General features: G+C 44.1%; 1 protein-coding gene across 1 annotated transcript in view; it reads right to left on the reverse strand.

Annotated features, from left to right (window-relative positions):
- LOC119973889 (transcriptional-regulating factor 1) overlaps positions 1 to 16919 on the reverse strand; it is a 274278-nt gene extending 257359 nt beyond the window's left edge. Inside the window, exon 1 of the mRNA XM_038812482.1 lies at positions 16619 to 16919. The gene's annotated coding sequence lies outside the window, so the exon portion shown is untranslated. The remainder of the gene's footprint in view (positions 1 to 16618) is intronic.
- Positions 16920 to 18922: the final 2003 nt, after the last annotated feature.

Below are 18922 nucleotides of genomic sequence, written 5' to 3' on the forward strand. Positions count from 1 at the left end.
GAACAAGGAGACACAGAACCCAACCATTCCCCACACAGGAATTCCCCACATCCCATCCTGACCAAAAACGCTAATGAACAGGAACAACCGAATAAGAGCAATTTAACACAAGCCAACGTATGTAGCATTATGCTACCACAATAGATTCAGGTTTAATGAACCAACAAACAAAGACACACCAAATAGCAAGATAGGGAGGGAGATTTGAGAAATATGGGAGTTGGGCGAGGAGGCCAAGTCAAAGCTGGGCACTTGTAAAGAAAAAATGTAATTGTAACTGATATGTATGTTCACTTTCATCTTTATTTTGTACAAAAAGAAAAATCCTAATAATTACATTTTTTAAATCATGAATTTGGATTCAACTCGTACAAAACATAATATATTAAAGTGAAACAGCAAATGGACGGTTGATTAACATCAACAAATCATAATGCACAGGAAAGTATCTGCATCACAGGCAGTGGAGCACCAAAATATTCAGTTTCAGGATCACTGTTGTTTTTCATTTTCAGAAAACAATTAAGGCGGAATTTTGTTGCAAGTGCCCGAATTTGCAGATGTTCTCTCTCCGGGAGCAGTTGCCAATAATAAATATCAACGCACCAAAATTCAAAGCTCAATTGCTGGGTGAAGAAATGACAGGCACATTTCAGTGTCGGGAAAGAGAAAACTAAAGTTCAGGAGATCTTTCAGAGGGAAGGTTGATGTGGACAATGAGGAATATAGGAATCTGCTTGAGGTATTAAAAGGAGGAGGGAAGGTCATTCGATTCACGCGCATAATGACCCAGGCTATCAAAAAAGCAAAACGAATGATGGGATACATATCAAGGGGGTATACAGAAAAATCCAGAGACTCAAGTTTAGTCAGCACCAACAACTAATAATGGGAAGGTCAATCAAATCACTTAATTGGTTGCATTTAGTACGAAGGGGTTGAGTATAAATATAGGGACGTCTTGCTACAGCTGAACAGGACATTGAGGAGGTCATATCAAGAGCACTACATGCAGGGCAGCACGGTGGCGCAGTGGGTTAGCCCTGCTGCCTCACAACGCCGAGGTCCCAGGTTCGATCCTGGCTCTGGGTCACTGTCTGTGTGGAGTTTGCACATTCTCCCTGTATTTGTGTGGGTTTCGCCCCCACAACCCAAAGATGTGCATGGTAGTTGGATTGGCCACGCTAAATTGGAAACAAAAATTAATTGGGTACACTAAATTTATAAATTTTTTAAAAAGAGCACTGCATGCAGTTTTGATTTCCCTGTTTACAAATAAACACATACTTGCATTGGAGATAGTTCAGAGAAGGTTTAACAACTTGATTCCTGGGATGAATGGGCCTCGTCTGTATGGGTTTCCTCCGGATGCTCCAGTTTCCTCTCTCAAGTCCCGATAGATGTGCTTATTAGGTGAATTGGACATTGTGAATTCTCCCTCAGTTTTACCCGAACTGGCGCCATAGTGTGGCAACTAGGGGATTTTCAGTTACTTCATTGCAGTGTTAATGAAAGCCTACTTGTGACAATAAAGATTATTATTATTGTCTGATGAGGAAAGTCTGAAAAGATTGGGCCTACACAGTGGAATTTTGAAGAATGAGAAGTGATCTTATTGACATACAAGAGATTCTGAGAGGGCTTGATAATGTAAACACTCAGAAAATGTTTTCCCTCATAGGGAAATCTAGAAGAAGGAGGTAGAACTTGAAAATGAGGGATCTCTCACAATGGAGAAAAGGATGACATTCTTCTCTCAGATAGTCATTAATCTTTGTAATTCTCTAATTTGGAAAGCAATGCAGGCTTGGTCATTACATATATTCAAGGCTGAATTAGACAGCTTTTTGATCTATAGGCAGTCAAGGGTTATGGAGATGGCAGGCAGAAATGTACAATTGAAGCTGCAATCAGATCATCCGTGATTTAACGGAGTGTCGGAACAGGTTGAGGGGCCGAAATGCTCCTATTGCTTACTCTATATGATAATGTGAAATAAAAACACATTACTGCAGATGCTCGATGTGTGAAATTTTTTTTGTTTTTAAATTTAGAGTACCCAATTATTTTTTCTCCAATTAAGGGGCAATTTAGCATGGCCAATCCACCTAGCCTGCACATCTTTGGGTTGTGGGGGTGAAACCCACGCAGGCATGGGGAGAATGTCCAAACCGCACACAGACAGTGATCCAGGGCCAGGAATCCAACCCAGGTCCTCAGCGTCACAGTCCCAGTGCTAACCACTGTGCCACATGGCACCCTATGTGAAATTAAAAACAGAAAATACTAAGTAGGTCAGGCAGCATCTGTGAAGAGAAAAATAGAGTTAATGTTTCAGGCCGATGACATTTCACCAGGACTGAAAACCAAAAAAATCATTTCAACCGCTAGCTTCAATTCTTTTTTACTATGATCAACATTGTCATATGCGAGATGGGGAAGTTTATGAAAATGACAAGAAAATGTTTTCAAATTACCTACAAGATAGGATTTTCCATTTGAGATGCCTGTAATGTTTTCCAGTGTGTCATTACGAGGTGCTGAGGCTTAAATTCATGGGAGTTTCCAAATCCTTCACTGGGGCAGCACGGTAGCACAAGTGGATAGCACTGTGGCTTCACAGCGCCAGGGTCCCAGTGTCGATTCCCCGCTGGGTCGCTGTCTGTGAGGAGTCTGCACGTTCTCCCCGTGTTTGCGTGTGTTTCCTCCGGATGCTCCAGTTTCCTCCCACAATCCAAAGACATGCAGGTTAGGTGGATTGGCCATGATAAATTGCCCTTAGTGACCAAAAATGTTAGGAGGGGTTATTGGGTTACGGGGATAGGGAGTAAGTGAGGGTTTAAGTGGGTCGGTGCAGACTCGATGGGCCGAATGGCCTCCTTCTGTACTGTATGTTCTAGGTTGTTCTATGTAAGCTAAATAGACTCATGCCAACAGGCTCTCCGTCCCAGCATGCACATTGACACACACCCGAAAAGTTTTCATGGCTGACAGCCATTGACAAAGCATGTTATTACTTGGCACTTTTAGTCTTTCTCTTTTCCAAGCAATGGAAAGTACTTGACAGTCAAGACAGGAAACAATTTCTGAGCTTTAGTGGTTAAAAATAAAAAGTGTAAATTACCTGGACACAGGACTTTTTTTTTTTACTTTGACAGAGAAAACCATTATTTTCAATGAAATTAAGATCGCACTGATTCTATAAATAGCCAGATTACTGCCCAGGTATTGGCAATATTTTACACCAATGTGTATAAATTATTTGTTGTCTACCAAAGCTGTCATATGAAGCGTTACTTGTTGTGTAGACAAATCTCTTGCAGTCACCCTCCCAATACTCCCTCCAGAATACAACTCAAATTGGCTTTGAACTACCAATATGCAGGCCTGGGTCCAGGTATCCACACAGCCAACACCTACATTCCTATTAAACCAGTTGGACATAACAAAAATTCATGTTTGCATTTCCACTTTGCCCTGGATGACCCACACCACACTTCTGGCCAAAATGGATCACAGAGACACGGAATCCTGGGACAGGTGTTATGATATGTTACATGGTACAACATACCTGTCATAAAATACAATATCCTGTGAGATCATCTATTTTATGATTAAAATTAGAGCAGGGCGGCACGTGGGTGCAGGTTAGCACTGCTGCCTGCGGCGCTGAGGACCCCGGTTCGATGCCAGCCCCGGGTCACTGCTGGGTGGAGTTTGCACATTCTCCCCGTGTCTGCGTAGGTTTCACCCCTACAACCCAAAGGTGTGCAGGTTAAGTGGATTGGCCACACTAAATTGCCCCTTAATTGGTAAAAAATATTTGGGTACTCTAAATTTATTAAAACAAAATTAGAGTGAACAAGAGATATTTATTTATTTGTTATTTGTATTGCTGTTTGCTTTCCTTTTGCTATGGTTGTGGATGTATTTTTTTTCATAAATTTAGAGTACCCAATTCATTTTTCCAAATTATGGGCCAATTTAGCATGACCAATCCACCTAGCCTGAACATCTTTGGGTTATGGGGGAGAAACCCACGCAAACATCCGGGAGACTGTGCAAACCCCACACAAACAGTGAACTAGGGCCGGGATCGAACCTGGGACCTCAGTGCCACGAGGCAACAGTGCTAACCACTGTGCCACTGTGCTTGATGTACATATAAATGCCTCAATAAAAGTTTTTTTTTTAAATTAAGAGTAAACTCATTCAGCCACCAAGTCTTCTGGTGATTCGAGCAGAACCAATTAGCTAATACTAATACTGAAAGAACTATTAACATGTTACTCTCTTACAAATTCTAAATATAAGTTCCTTAAATATAATTCTGTTATGAGAAGGTCCACATTTACCCCATTTAATGACTCATTTGTATTTCTTATTTTGGACACTTTTAGTGGAATGCCAATTTGTGAAAACAGTAACAGAGAAGAAAGTCCATTTTTTGCAGCAAGAGCTCAAACACTTCAAGTCAATTATTTCCAAAAACTTTACAGGGAGTCATAATGAGTAAGGTTTGTCTCTGGTCTTCGTTTTTTTTAAATAACCCTTACAAATCTATACAAGTCTTCAGTGACTGATATTCATGCTCAACACCAGAGTAAGTGAGAAAAGGAATAAGAATACAATTCAAGGGGTAAAAATACAAACTGTAGCCAGATAGCACACTTGATTGGTCAAAGTAGATAACAGAATCGTCCACAGAATGAACCATTGCACAACAGTTGCTGTAACTTATAGAGGAAGTCAGTTTATAGACATTTTTTGAAAAATCTTCAGTACTTTTGCTCTCCACCACCAAACCATGTTGTGAGACAGGGGGACTTTTGGCTGACTGGATCTCTGCCAGTTCTGTTGTGATTTTTCCCTTTGCAGTTGGAATGCTGGAGCTAAAACTGGAAACTTAGTGATGACGGGGAAATCCAAGACATGTTCTCTACTATCAAGCTGTTGGTACTCAGGGGCACATTAATTCTGTCACATCCCAGGTGGAAGTTGACTTGTATTAACTACAGTATGGTGGAAGTCAATGCTCATGAAATTTCCAACTAATACATAGTGAAAAATTTCTGGTTCCGTTTCAGTCACAGTGTAGCTGTTCAATTTTACGTTCCTCTTTTGAGTTTGTGTTTTGTGAGATACTGTTTGATTTTACCTCTTATTCGGAGACCATGGTGTGCCACATACCATTCTTCAGACCTGAAGATAGACTTGGCACCCAATCTTCACCCTGAACTGATTACCAAAGAAGAAATTAAAGAATTTGGTTTTCCTTTTTACAATCTCAAAATCTCCAAAAAGAGGCAATTTAGCATGGCCAATCCACCTACCGTGCATATCTTCAGGTTGTGGGGGCATGACCCACGCAGAGAGGGGGAGAAAGTGTAAACTCCACATGGATACATGAACAGTGACCAGAGGCCGGAATCGAACCCGGGTCCTCAGCACCGTGAGGCAGCAGTGCTAACCACTGCACGACCGTGCCACCTGAAGCCTTTCTTCTTAAATTTTTCAAATCCCAACCTTAAATGTGCAAAGTGGACAGGACAAACCCTGAATCCATCTCATTGCTTGCTCCAAAAATCAATTCAAATTCAAATCCACAAGAGACACATAGAAAATCCAAGCTGACTGAAAACAGCATTGCACCTCATCTTGGGCTTGATCTTAGCCAAAAGGCCAAGTAGCAGTATAAAGTGAAGGCATTGTTGTAATGAAGTAAATATGGCACCCAATTTACACAGTAATGTGATAATGATCAGATAATAATTTTTCAGTGGTGTTGAGTGAGGGAGAAATACCATAGTGTTGAGTGAGGACACCCGAAAAAATCCACTGCCCTTAAAAATAGTGCCAGGATATCTTTTACATCCACCCAAGAGTGAAGAGAAGGCCTCGTATTAACATCGCATTCAAAGAAATGCATACTTGGCAATGCAGCATCTCCTCAGTATCGTGCTGAAATTTCATTGCAGAATGTCTAGATGAAGCTTGAACCAAATGATCTGCCTCAGAGGCAAAATTATGATCAGTGGAGGCAAGCCTAATATCTACATAGCCACAAGCCCGATGGCTAATTACGGGGTCTGAGCTATCTTAAAAGCCCCGAGAGTTTAAGCTTTTCGTCCTGAAATGAAGGAAAAAACAATGGTGATCTCATGGAAGTTTATAAAATAGGAAATGGTATGGAAATATTACAGCTTAAAATTGCAGTAGGACAAAGGAACATAGGTTTAAACTGATAGGACTAATATCAGGAAGTTGTTCTTCATGCAACGAATGTCAACACTGAATTGCAACTATGTTCCAGATAGGGTGGAGGCATATGAGCAATGAAATACGACAATTAACACAATTGCTTCACAGCTCCAGGGTCCCAGGTTCGATTCCCGGCTTGGGTCACTGTCTGTGCGGCGTCTGCACATTCTCCCCGTGTCTGCGTGAGTTTCCTCCGGGTGCTCCGGTTTCCTCCCACAGTCCAAAGACGTGCAGGTTAGGTGGATTGGCCATGCCAAATTGCCCTTAGTGTCCAAAAGTGCCCTTAGTGTTGGGTGGGGTTACTGGGTTATGGGGATAGGGTGGGGGTGTGGGCTTGGGTAGGGTGTTCTTTCCAAGAGCCAGTGCAGACTCGATGGGCCGAATGGCCTCCTTCTGCACTGTAAATTCTATGAAATGGAAGACTCAAGGGTTTTTCTGCATCAGCAATTTTTGAAATGTTGTGAAATCATAAGTTAAGAGTTGGGGGTGGGGAAATCAAGCGGTTCTGTAGTGATAAGAGTATCCTGGGAATATTCAACTGGTTGGGCAGTATCTGCGGACAGAGAAACAGAGTTAACATTTCAAGTTGAGTAAGACTTTACTTCAACGAGTGTTCCAGTGACCTCTGCTGGAAAATCAATTCATGTCGACAACAGGCAGGGGCAGGATCTGGATCGGAATCAACTGTGACATCTCAACTGAGTTTTGAATGGACTATTGACAGATCACTATCTGAGCTCAAAGATGGAGAAAAGCCAACTCTAGCCATAAACCTTGCTTCCACTAAGATAATGGACACAAATCTTTTAATGCCAATTGTTTTTGGAAAATTTACAATATCCAATTCTTATTTTTCCCCATTAAAAGAGCAATTTAGCATGGCCAATCCACCTAGCCTGCACATCTTTTGGGTTGTGGGGGTGAGACCCACGCAGACACAGGGAGAATGTGCAAACTCCACACGGACAGTAACCCCAGGGCCAAACCCGGGTCTTCAGCGTCGTGAGGCAGGAGTGCTAACCACTGTGCCACTGTGCTTCCAAGCTAATGCCAATCTTGAACAATACCCTGTTGGAAACATGCCCGGGTGACACTCACTCAGAAGTACTGGAAAGGGACTTTAAGATTGAAGATGGCTCATTCAACACTTCCCATTGATGCTCAGGAGATGCAGTGGCGTAGTGATATTGTCGCTGGACTAGTAATCCAGAGACTCAGGATAATGCTCTGGGGACCTGGGTTCCAAACGTGACTCCAGACACATAGCTATGTGGTTGACTTTATAAAAAATAAATTTAGAGAAACTAATTATTTTTTCCAATTAAGGGACAATTTAGCATGGCCAATCCACCTACCTTGCACATCTTTTGGATTGTGGGGGTAAGACCCATGCAGGCACTGGGAGAATGTACAAACTCCACACGGACAGTGACCCGGCGTTAGGATCGAACTTGGGTCCTCAGCGCCATGAGGCACCAGTGCTAACTAATGTGCCACGGTGTGGTTGACTTTTAAATGCCCTCAGGGATGGGCAATAATTGCTGGCCCAGCCAGCGACATCCAAGTCCCATGACTGAATTTTTAAAAACGATTTCCATAAATTAATACAAGTACTAGAAAAAATGTTTGCACTAACAATTTGACACCTTTGTTTGACAAACAATTTACTTTTTTTTCTCGTCCTGTCTTAAGATTCAGTCGATGTTGGCAGTGTGCAATGTTGTACTAACTTATACCGGCCCAGGAAGGTTCTTCATTTGATTGCTGCTGAGTCAAGCGAGCTCAGTAAGGATGGGGTGTGGTAATGCAATTATCTCCAATATCCTTGAGCTAAGGATTCAAAAACTGGCAGGGGTCCAAGTCTTACACCAATACTTCCTGGAAGTGCACATCAATGAGGATTGACTGTGATAACCTCATCCTGGAATCACTCATTATCCACACTTGGGTATTTAAAAAACAACTGGCTACGGTCGCAGTTGATCATGAGGTGTGCATGGAACTGTAGCTCAATATGATTGACTGGCTTCAAGAGAAGATGGTTGTATTTTTACAACAAACTAAGATTTGTCTTGTGATCAAATACAATCGCTTCTCGCACCACTGTGACCTCAAATGGATTCTCAGCAGGACAGTCTGACTTGTCCAATCAGGAGTACTGCACTGCCCGTTCAGGAATCCAGTCGCCATTCTTTGTTTGTAATCCTTCGATTGTTAGTCCAATACGCTGATCCCAGAACTGATTGCTGGAACAGCAACACTATTCATGCACACGCGCATATCATTATTGTCAAACTGGCACACAAAAAGAATCGGCATGTCCATAATGGAACTGGATTTCACGGCCTATGGTATTAAATTAAAAACGACCCCAAAATCTGACATTTTTGCCTGTTCCCTTTTATCCCTCGAGAGTGTGATTTAAAACAATGAGAGAAGTTTGAAGTTATTTGATCAAAATGCAGTCATTATGGGCAGCACGGTGGTGCAGTTGGTTAGCCCTGCTGCTTCACGGCGCCGAGGTCCCAGGTTCGATCCCGGCTCTGGGTCACTGTCCGTGTGGAGTTTGCACATTCTCCTCGTGTTCACATGGGTTTCACCCCCACAACCCAAAAGATGTGCAAGGTAGATGGATTGGCCACACGAAATTGCCCCTCAATTGGAAAAAAATGAATAGGGTACACTTAAAAAAAAAAATTTTTCAATGCAGTCATTATCTTTGATACAAATAAAGAATGAATAATTGCAGATAAATATTGAGTAACTTTGATCTCAGTTACTTCCCCATATCACAAATAAATGCAAATGAATGAACTGGGTAGAGCCAAATTTGAGGCCCATTCATGTTCCACTCCACTTACTCCAGATAGCACTCATAACTTTTTCACAACCAAACAGCTGATTAATTACTGTCATTTTCCGATGTTTCTACATAATCCACAAGAATGATTGTGACTTCAGAAGGGACTGAGACGTCTGAGAGAAAAAAATAACGAATACATTTTGCGGAATAGAATAGATGCTAATCAATTTCAGCACGCTTGCTAAAATTTTACTCTCTCTGAAGGAATAACTGATTTTCTCTGAAATTGTGCCACATCTAAATGGCATCTTAACACAGTCAGTCACTCACTCACTGTAGGACATGTACGGTGCACGCTTCGGCATCAAAACATAAAACACGAGGGCAGGACGGTCGTTGCTGCCTCACGGCACCGGGGTCCCAGGTTCAAACCTGGCTCTAGGTCACTGTCCGTGAGAAGTTTGCACATTCTCCCCGTGTTTGCGTGGGTTTTGCCCCCACAACCCAAAGATGTGCAGGCTAGGTGGATTGGCCATGCTAAATTGCCCCTTAATTGGAAAAAAATGAATTGGGTACTCTAAATTTAAAAAAAATAATAAAATACGCTCGGCTCGACAGTCCAGTCAGGCCTTCCTGGGGATTATCCTCCAGGCCGTACAGGAAAGGTGGGAGGTCCTCTTTCCTCGAGCTGGGAGCTAGAGGTCCTCCCAACTTTTTACTTGTTGACACTGCCATTGAAATGCATCTCCCTCCCTCACAGAATATTTACAGTGCAAACTTAGGCCATTATATCTGCGTAGGCTCTCGAAATGAGCTAGCTACTTAGCCTTCTCCCCATAACCTTGCCCATTATTCCTTAGCAGAGAACAGTCTTAGTCTCTTTTAAATACCTTGATTGACATTGCCTCCATCACACGCTAAGGCAGTGTATTCCAGACTTTAACCTCTCACTGCGTGAAAAACGTTTATCTCATATGAATTTTGGTTCTTTTGCAAATTACTTTAAATTTGTTCCCTCTCTTCTCGACCCTGTCACAAGTGGAAAGTTTCTCCCCATCTACTCTGTCCGGACCTGTCATGATTGTGAATACCTCTATCAAATGCCCTCTCAGCCTCCTGTACAACAAGGTAAACAGTATCAACTTCTCCAATTTATCTTCGTAACTGAAGTCTCTCGACCTGGAACCATGCTTGTGAATCTATTCTGCATTCTCATCTTACTTACAGTATAGTGCCCAAAACTGGACGCAATTCTCCAGCTGAGACCAAACTAGTGCCCTGAACCTCCTTGCTCTTAGACTTAAAAGATATGAAAGTACAAGATACTGTATGCTTTTTTTAACCACTTTCTCAACCTGTCCTGCCGCCTTCAATGACTTATGTACATATGCCCTCAGGACCCTCTGGTACTGCACCCCCTCTAGAGTTATAGCCTTTATTTTAGATCATCTTGAGGGTGAAACTTTCCTTTCTGGAGACCAAGATCCGTAGTGGGCAGGATTTTCCGCTTTTCAGCTCATTTAGCATGCATCAAGAAGCTTGTCAAATCTCGATCAGAGATTTGTCTGCCCCACCATTACCCCATGGATTGAAGGTCCTGGCACCACATCTAAATTAATCTTCACAGTCACTCACTATAGGCCAAGTGTGCTGCTGTAAGTTTTCAATACCCTCGGCTCCATGGTGCAGAGGAGGTCCTCCCATCTGACCACGCTGGCCTGGGAGGAGGCCGCCAGAGAGGTCAGCACCCTTGTCCAACAGAAAAGGACCATCTGCACGGCATGGAAAGAATAAATGATCTGCTGCACTCCATCAGGGTAAGTGGAACTTCTACTCACTCTGAACTCTCACTCTCATAAGGGCATCAGGCAGTCTAAGGGTTAGTGTCCACAGAGATGTCACACATTCCCAGCAGGTGATACATCAAAGCTGCACGCATGCCAGCCACTTGACGCTCACCACGTCGTCTAAAATCCTGCACAAGCAATATCTTAATCCCTACTCGGGAGAAGACAACCAGCACGTAAGCTTCTGAACTGCTCTTTCATCCACAGTGCTCGGTCAATCATCAGTCTTTATGCAGGACAGGATTTCCCACAACCAAACGGCGAAAGAGAAGACTAGAGATGGTACCCCGGAGCTTCTGATACTCTCCTCCCACAAGGAGTATGCAGCAGCACTCGCTCGTGAGAGATCTTGCTTCTGCGTGGATGGTATATCAGCTTCCCCAACAAACCGGTGAGGGTCCGTCCAGTATTCAACCACATCGGAAAAACAACTGTGAGTGACCTATTATGTTGGAGCCTGCTAGTCAATCACAACTAATTACCTTCTCTCTATTACTGCCACATGCAAGAAAAGGCAGAGGAAGACGACAAGCAAGGCCTCATCTTAAAGAAGTATCTGTTAAAGACCAGTCACTGTCTACCTGACCCGCAACCGCTACCAGTGCAGATACACGCAGCTCGATGGGTCCTAGTTCTATGGTCTCGGGGTCACAATCCGGTGAACACCGCACAGCACAAGAGGCAGCAGCAGCAAGGTCTGACACTGGAGGACTGCTGTCAATCAGGCCCTTGCTGAGTCAGGGTCTGATAATGAGCCTCTGGAATCAGCCCCAAGAGAAATGTTGGAGATACAAAGTCAGGCAGGGGAACATCAGGCAGAGTTGTCAGATGCCATCACCTGACTGGAATGAAGTTTGGAGGAGTATGTCCCACATTCTAACTGATGTTGTGTCTCTGGCATGCAAGCGCAATTAAATCTCCATTGCAAGGTTGGACATTGCCTTGGAGATGCAGGTCCAGCAGTTTCTGCCGAATTTGCACTCGGACACCATAGTTTTAGCCATGGGTGCATTTCAGCAGTGGCTAGGAGAGGTGGGACAGGGGCATCTAGACCTCTTTCCTGGTGCCCCTCCTTCTCAAGGAGTCAGGGATGAGCCCACGGGCACCCAAAGGGAGGTGTGCCAGCCAGACACCACAAGGGCATCCATTCAGGGCATTCCATGGGTGTCTTGCCATTCCAAATTCCCTCTGCCCATGACCCCATCAACGCCAGCAGGTCAGGCCAACAGCAAGTTGAGGCGACCCAGGCCTCAAATCTCCAGAGAACAACTACCAAAGTCCACTCAGACAAAATGGTGTAGTAGGCAGCAGGTGTCTTCCAGCTCTGCTGTGGATATCGGTGCTGCACCAAGACATAGCAGTAGTTTTAGGAAAATATTTTGAATGAATAATGGTCACTGGACATAATCTGCACTGTTGTAAAAATATTCCGCGTTTATCCCTCTCCAAATCGCAAGCATGGAATAGCAAATTAATGTGATGCAAGATCCCATGTTCATTCATGTGTCCAAAATGAAACCCCCCCTCTCCCAATTGTCTCTCATTTTGTCGCTCAGTTCCATTAAGTCGCACACAATGTAATCAATAAATTGCCTTTAGTTCTACAGCTGCGACACACACACACAAAGACACTTTCAATATGAAAATGATGGCTGGACAATACACATGAAACCCTTGCATCTGAGGCACATATTATTTGTGCCTCATGAGAATTGTTCAAGTTCAGCAATTATCCTGATGCTGTTACACTGAAGTCTGGAGTTTGTGGATCATTTTTGTATTTATTGCAGTCGACTTTAGTCTTTTCAGCTAAGTACACTTTGCAATTATGTTTATTTTGAAAGTTTGAATCTTGGGGAATAGTGTTCATAGTCACGGACAACAGCCTTTTCATTTCTCCTTGCAGCATTTTGTTATCTCTGCGTTTAAGGTTAAATATTAGTTCCTAAGTCCCCACACTCCCAATGCATGACACTGAGCAATGTAAGTTTGTTCCACTTGGGGAAAATATCTGCCAGAAATGGAACTGTCTGCTTCAGGGGTAATAATAATAATCTTTATTGTCACGAGTAGGCGTACATTAGCACTGCAATGAAGTTACTGTGAAAAGCCCCTCATCGTACATTCCAGCATCTGTTCGGGTACAGAGAGAGAGAGAATTCAGAATATCCAATTCACCTCACAGCACGTCTTTCAAGACTTGTGGGAGGAAACCGGAGCACTCGAAGGAAACCCATGCAGGCACAGGGAGAACGTGCAGACTCCACACAGACAATGACCCAAGCCAGGAATCGTACCTGGGACCATGGAACTGTGAAACAACAGTGCTACCCACTGTGCTACAGTGCTGGTATGAGTGTTTGCTGTCAGAGGTGTGCGCTCATCCTGGTGAATCTGTCTACTTCCCTGTCAGAGGCTTAACTTGCTCCTACAAAGTTGTCTAGCGATGCTTCATGAATCCTTATGTCAAGTCACAGAATACAAATCGATATGGAATTAATTCCATGACTGTGCACTCATTGACTTCGGGTTCATGTAAGGATTGGCTTTTGTGAGATGGAAAATGTCGAGGCCTGTCATGCCACAAAAACCGATGCTCCGGCACATCTCCGGAGTGCTTAGCATTTCCGATGAAGGAAATAAGTTATCACTGACTGCTGTGTCAATACTGACTGGGCCACACCTCTCCCAAATACCAAGGCAAAGCAGAAAATGAAATTGGCAGGCTTCTGATGTATGCAGGGTCATGAGTGTTTGTAAATAATCAATGGTCCTGCTGAGCCAAGGACAATAAGGCACAGCTTTCGGTGCTCATCACTGTGTCCTGATGTCCAATGGCATCTTACGGCTCAGTATTATAATATGCACCTTCTGCATTAATTATGCATGACAGTTGCCATTTGGGGAGATGGGGCTGTCTGTATGGAGCTGTTTTTTAAGACTTTCAAGCGCCAACCATTGACAAATGTTAGAGCCGCCTTGCGAAGCAGCTGTCACACTGGCATGAGTGCATCCATGTGTTTCACAGCTTTTCACAGCCACTGACTTGTTGGCGCCATGGTTAAAGGACTACGCTTTGTATCTGCTTAATGATGTGCACTAGTGAAGTGCTGGTCACATTCCACAGCAGCCAAACATTCACTGGACGACTGCACCTTCTTTTAAAAAAATAAATTTAGAGTACCCAATTCATTTTTTCCAATTAAGGGGCAATTTAGCATGGCCAATCCAGCTAGCCTGCACATCTTTGGGTTATGGGGGCGAAACCCATGCAAATACGGGGAGTGTGTCACCGACGAACAGGCATCGGTAGACATTTCTTCTGGAGATATCCCCAAAACATCGAGGTGCCAACTCTCAAAACACTGATGTCTATCACCTGGGAGCAACTCAAAGTGTATGAGTCGTGTAAATTCCCTAGGCATTGAGCAAAATCATGCTGGATATACTTTGTGATCACAAATTAGCTGACCGTACAGAGAGTTAATTCCTTTTGTACAAATGAACCTCAAAAGGTTACTGGCAAGAGCTCTCAAGGCCACATTGGGTAGGCAGTGCCATACTCTTATTATCATTGGACAAGTAATTCAGAGACCAGAGGCATGCTCTGGGGACCCAGGTTCGAGGCCCGCCTTTGCAGATGGTGAAATTTGAATTGAATAAAAATCTGGAATTAAAAGTCAAACGATGATGATGAAACTATTGTCGATTGTTGTAAAAATCCATCTGGTTCACTCACGTCCTTTCGGAAAGGAAATTTGCCACCCTTGCCTGGTCTGGCCTACATGCAACTCCACATCCACAGCAATGTGGTTGACTCTTACAACAGAATTAGAGATGGGCAATAAATGAGGTATTAACAAATTTTTAAAACTCATTCAATAAAAGACACCTTTACAAAATGGGGGGGAAATGATCTAATTACCACTCTTATCCGTAGGACCAGGTTTAGTCAATTCCTCTTCTTTCTGCATAACTACAACCCACCCCAATGAGAGATGTGGATATTTTCCACAGCCCCAAATTTCTTCCTATGAGCCCAATTTTCAACTGTAGCCTGCAAATCAAAGTGCTTTCCTTTTGGAAGCAATATTTACACTACGAATGGGGACAGGTTTGGTCTGGAACTATTTAGCAGCAGAAACTATCACTGCTTCAATTTGAAGCACCTTCACGGAGGGCGTATTAAAGTTATCGGATAACTCGAGAATGTAATTTCAGTCTGGCCAGACAGGGAGGGGAACATGCAGAAGGATATCTTCCAATAAACCAAAGTAACCGAATGAGCCTGGAGAGTTCAGATCCCGACACTTAAAAACAGAATTTTCAGCAGATGCACAAATCTTCATATTAAGAGTTCATATCTTAGGGCTTAATCAAAAATAAACATCAACAATCCTTGAAACAAATAGTGATCCACCCAAAGACAAACCTGTTAAGTTAATCAATCTCAACTCAAACGTTTTGTAGTTTAATCTTCACTTTAAACCAACTACTTTAGGTAAGGTCGAATTCTGCCTCATATGGTGTTGTGGACTGTATTCCAAATATAACAATTTCAGACACAACATTTACGATTGAACGGATTTAGAATGGGGGGGGGGGGCTTAAACAGAGGAGCAGGTTTTATTTATCACGAGCGTTATTTACGACTTCCCATTTTTCATAGTGGAAACACGGAATGTGTAAATTAGTTACTTTGCGGAACAATTGAACTTGGATTGTGCTGCTCATGTGATACATTGTTCTCGTTTGGGGGGGGGGGGGGTAGCTTCTGCAACATACCATCAGGTGAGCATTCGAACATTCCGTGATGAAGAACTGAACAATGCAAGTGAATGATCATTGTGAAACTACCCAGTCTTATCCCATTGCACCCCCCAAATCAATTATCCAAAATGACTAAGCTGCCAAAAGTTTGGCAGCATAACCCGTCACATTCTGTACTATGCTGGACTTTCTAAAAGTTTGAGATACAGGGAGAGGGGAAAAAAAAGGAACAATTGCACTTTGCAGGAGTTTAAACCCGCCCCACACGATTGCAGTGCCTGTGAAAGCTGATAGTAATCGATTTAGAGGGGGGTGGGGGTCCAGCCGCAAAAGGCACACAAGTTCCCTTAAGTATTCTTCCTCCCTGGCTTGAAATGTTGGCAGCATTTTGATCCCCCAGCACTGCCGAGCGCACCGTCGTAAAGTGACATTTTTTTTCCACGCAGGACCACGAAGAGTTAACAGCTTGTAAAACGATCCAGGCCTATTCCGGGTGTGACGCCCTTTTTACCGAAATAATGTCATTCAAGTTGGACGTGCACTTGGTGCCGCAGCTCTCCGGGGTAGAGCTTGTGCCTGGCAGCCGGGTACAGACCCCTGGCTCTGCACAATTACCAAGCATCCACTCTGCATGATTTTTTATATATATGAGGAGCCTCCCGCTGAGCACCAAACTCTGCTGGCAGAGAGCTCCTGGCAATGACAGAAGTCCTCCCGCCCTCCCCCTGCACGCTTGCAGGCCTGTTACAGTATTCCACAACAACACCCAGCCTTTGGAAGCAAACATTGAACGATTTGAGGCACTGTGCTGCGCGCCCTTCTGATCCCTTCTCCACCTCACCCGCCCCAAGCCGGGCAGAATGCATGCAACCCGGCAGCAAAAAAAAAACGCAATGCAATCATTAAGTTTGCAACAAAGTGCAGAACATTTTCTTACCGTGCAGTTTTGGTAGCCTGACGTCACCGGGAGAGCATACGGCGTGCATCTGCACCCATAATCCTGCAATGCCTGGAACACCTTAAAGGCAGACTTGCCCAGCTACCTCGAAATCTGCCAGGTTTGGTCACCCGCTCATTTGAACGGCACCGCTGACACTTGCTCGCGTTTCACGCGGCAGAGCGCCTCCGAGGCTGAACAAAAATAAACCTGGCAGCTAATTACCGTCCATGGAGAGAAATGATGACCACATTCTGTCAATCATGAACCCATCCCACACACCCAATCATGGTAACTTTGTGAGTGCAAGTGCGCAGCTCCCTTCATCATTTCTGTTCCCCCCTCCGTCCATTCCTGTCGGTTGAAGATAAACACATATCGACTCCTAATGCATGTTTGTGGGGGAGAAAGAAGGTAGATTATATAGTGTGTCTCTATTTCCTCTGGAACTGTGGGCAGGCAGGAAAGGCTCTCTGTGACTTGTGCACCGCCAGCTCAGTGTTTCGGAGCAGAATTACAACTGGCGACCACCAGATGAAAACGGACAATGACAAAGGAACCGGGGGCAGCAGTCGGCCACTGTGTTCCGCTGCCACTCAGTAAGATCGTGGTTGAGCTGCTTTCTTACCCCACCATAGCCTCTTGCAATCAAGGGTTAGCAAAAATAAAATCAAGCTCATGTTGAAAATAATTTATTGAACCAGTATTTACTGCTCTTCGTCGGAGGGAATTCCACACTTGGATTGCGCCACCCTTTGTGTGAAGAAGCGTTTTGTAATCTTGTTTTATGGTTATGTCCCCTCTTAGTCGCCCCCCCCCCCCCCCCCGACTCCCAGCAGGAGAACTTGTGTTAATCTGCACTCCGTTCCTTTCAAAATCCTGAAACTTTCAATCAGATTACCTTCATAACTTCACCTTCTGTACAAATCCAGTTCATGTAAATTTTCTTCATAATCTAAACCTTCCAGTCGTGGTAACATTCTGGTGAATCTACACTGCATTCTATGCAAAGCCAATATTTTCTCTCTCTGAGGTACAGTAGAATCTAAAGAAACCCTGCAGTGCAGAAGGAGACCATTCCGCCCATCGAGTCTGTGCCCACCCTCTGAAAGAGCACCCCACCACGGCCAGCGCCTCCCCCACCCCCATTCCTGCAACCAGATAACCTGCTATAGGGGCCACTCCACAAGTACACACCCTTCTGCAGTTAACACAGATGTATTGGCCTGAGGTCAACTAGCATTTTTACCTCCCAATGGGCTCTTCCTTCCACCATCTATCTCAGGGGTGGGCAAACTTTTCCGTGCAAGGGCCGCATTCAGAAATTCACAATTCACAAAGGGCCGCATAGTATATTAAGTAAAATAATTACTTCACCCGGTTATGATTGTGGGCGCCTCATATAGAACATAGAACAGTACAGCACAGAACAGGCCCTTCGGCCCTCGACGTTGTGCCAAGCAATGATCACCCTACTCAAGTCAACGTATCCACCCTATACCAGTAAGTAACCCAACAGCCCCCCCATCCATTAACCTTTAAAAAAAAATTTAAAAAAAAAAAAAATTTTTTTAAAAAAAATTTTTATTTTTTTTTTAATGACTTGGTGGGCCGCAGAAATACCTTTGGCGGGCCGCATGCGGCCCGCGGGCCGTAGTTTGCCCACCCCTGATCTATCTGGTCATTCCTTTAGTCCTCTGTTTTTCTGATGCCATTCCTGACTGCTTGTCTCCATGTACTCGGTCAGCAGAGAGGGCGACCCATGCATTCAAAATAGATGGCCACATGTTTATCTACCTTGAAATTCGACATGGTAGCAAATGGTTAGTAGCTTCACGGCAGCAGGGTCCCAGGTTCGATTCCCGGCTTGGGTCGCTCTGTGCGGAGTCTGCACTGCACGTTCTCCCCGTGTCTACGTGGGTTTCCTCGGGGTGCTCCAGTTTCCTCCCACAAGTCCTGAAAGACGTAATGTTAGGTAAATTGAACATTCTGAATTCTCCCTCTGTGTACCCGAACAGACGCTGGAATGTGGCGACTAAGGGCTTTCCACAGTAACTTCATTGCAATGTTAATGAAACCCACGCAGACACAGAGAGAATGTGCAGACTCCGCACAGACAGTGACCCAAGCCGGGAATCAAACCTGGGACCCTGGCGGTGTGAAGCAACAGTGCTACTGTGCTGAATATTACTGAATATTTGTTGCAGTTTAAGGTGGTGCCCAGGACCCGTATGACTTGGACTCGCATGAGTGGGTTCTTCCCCAAGGTCGAGGACAAATAAGAGAGGTGCACAAGGGGCCTGC

This window comes from Scyliorhinus canicula, chromosome 1 (genome assembly GCF_902713615.1).
Source record: "Scyliorhinus canicula chromosome 1, sScyCan1.1, whole genome shotgun sequence".
NCBI classification, from domain to species: Eukaryota; Metazoa; Chordata; class Chondrichthyes; order Carcharhiniformes; family Scyliorhinidae; genus Scyliorhinus; species Scyliorhinus canicula.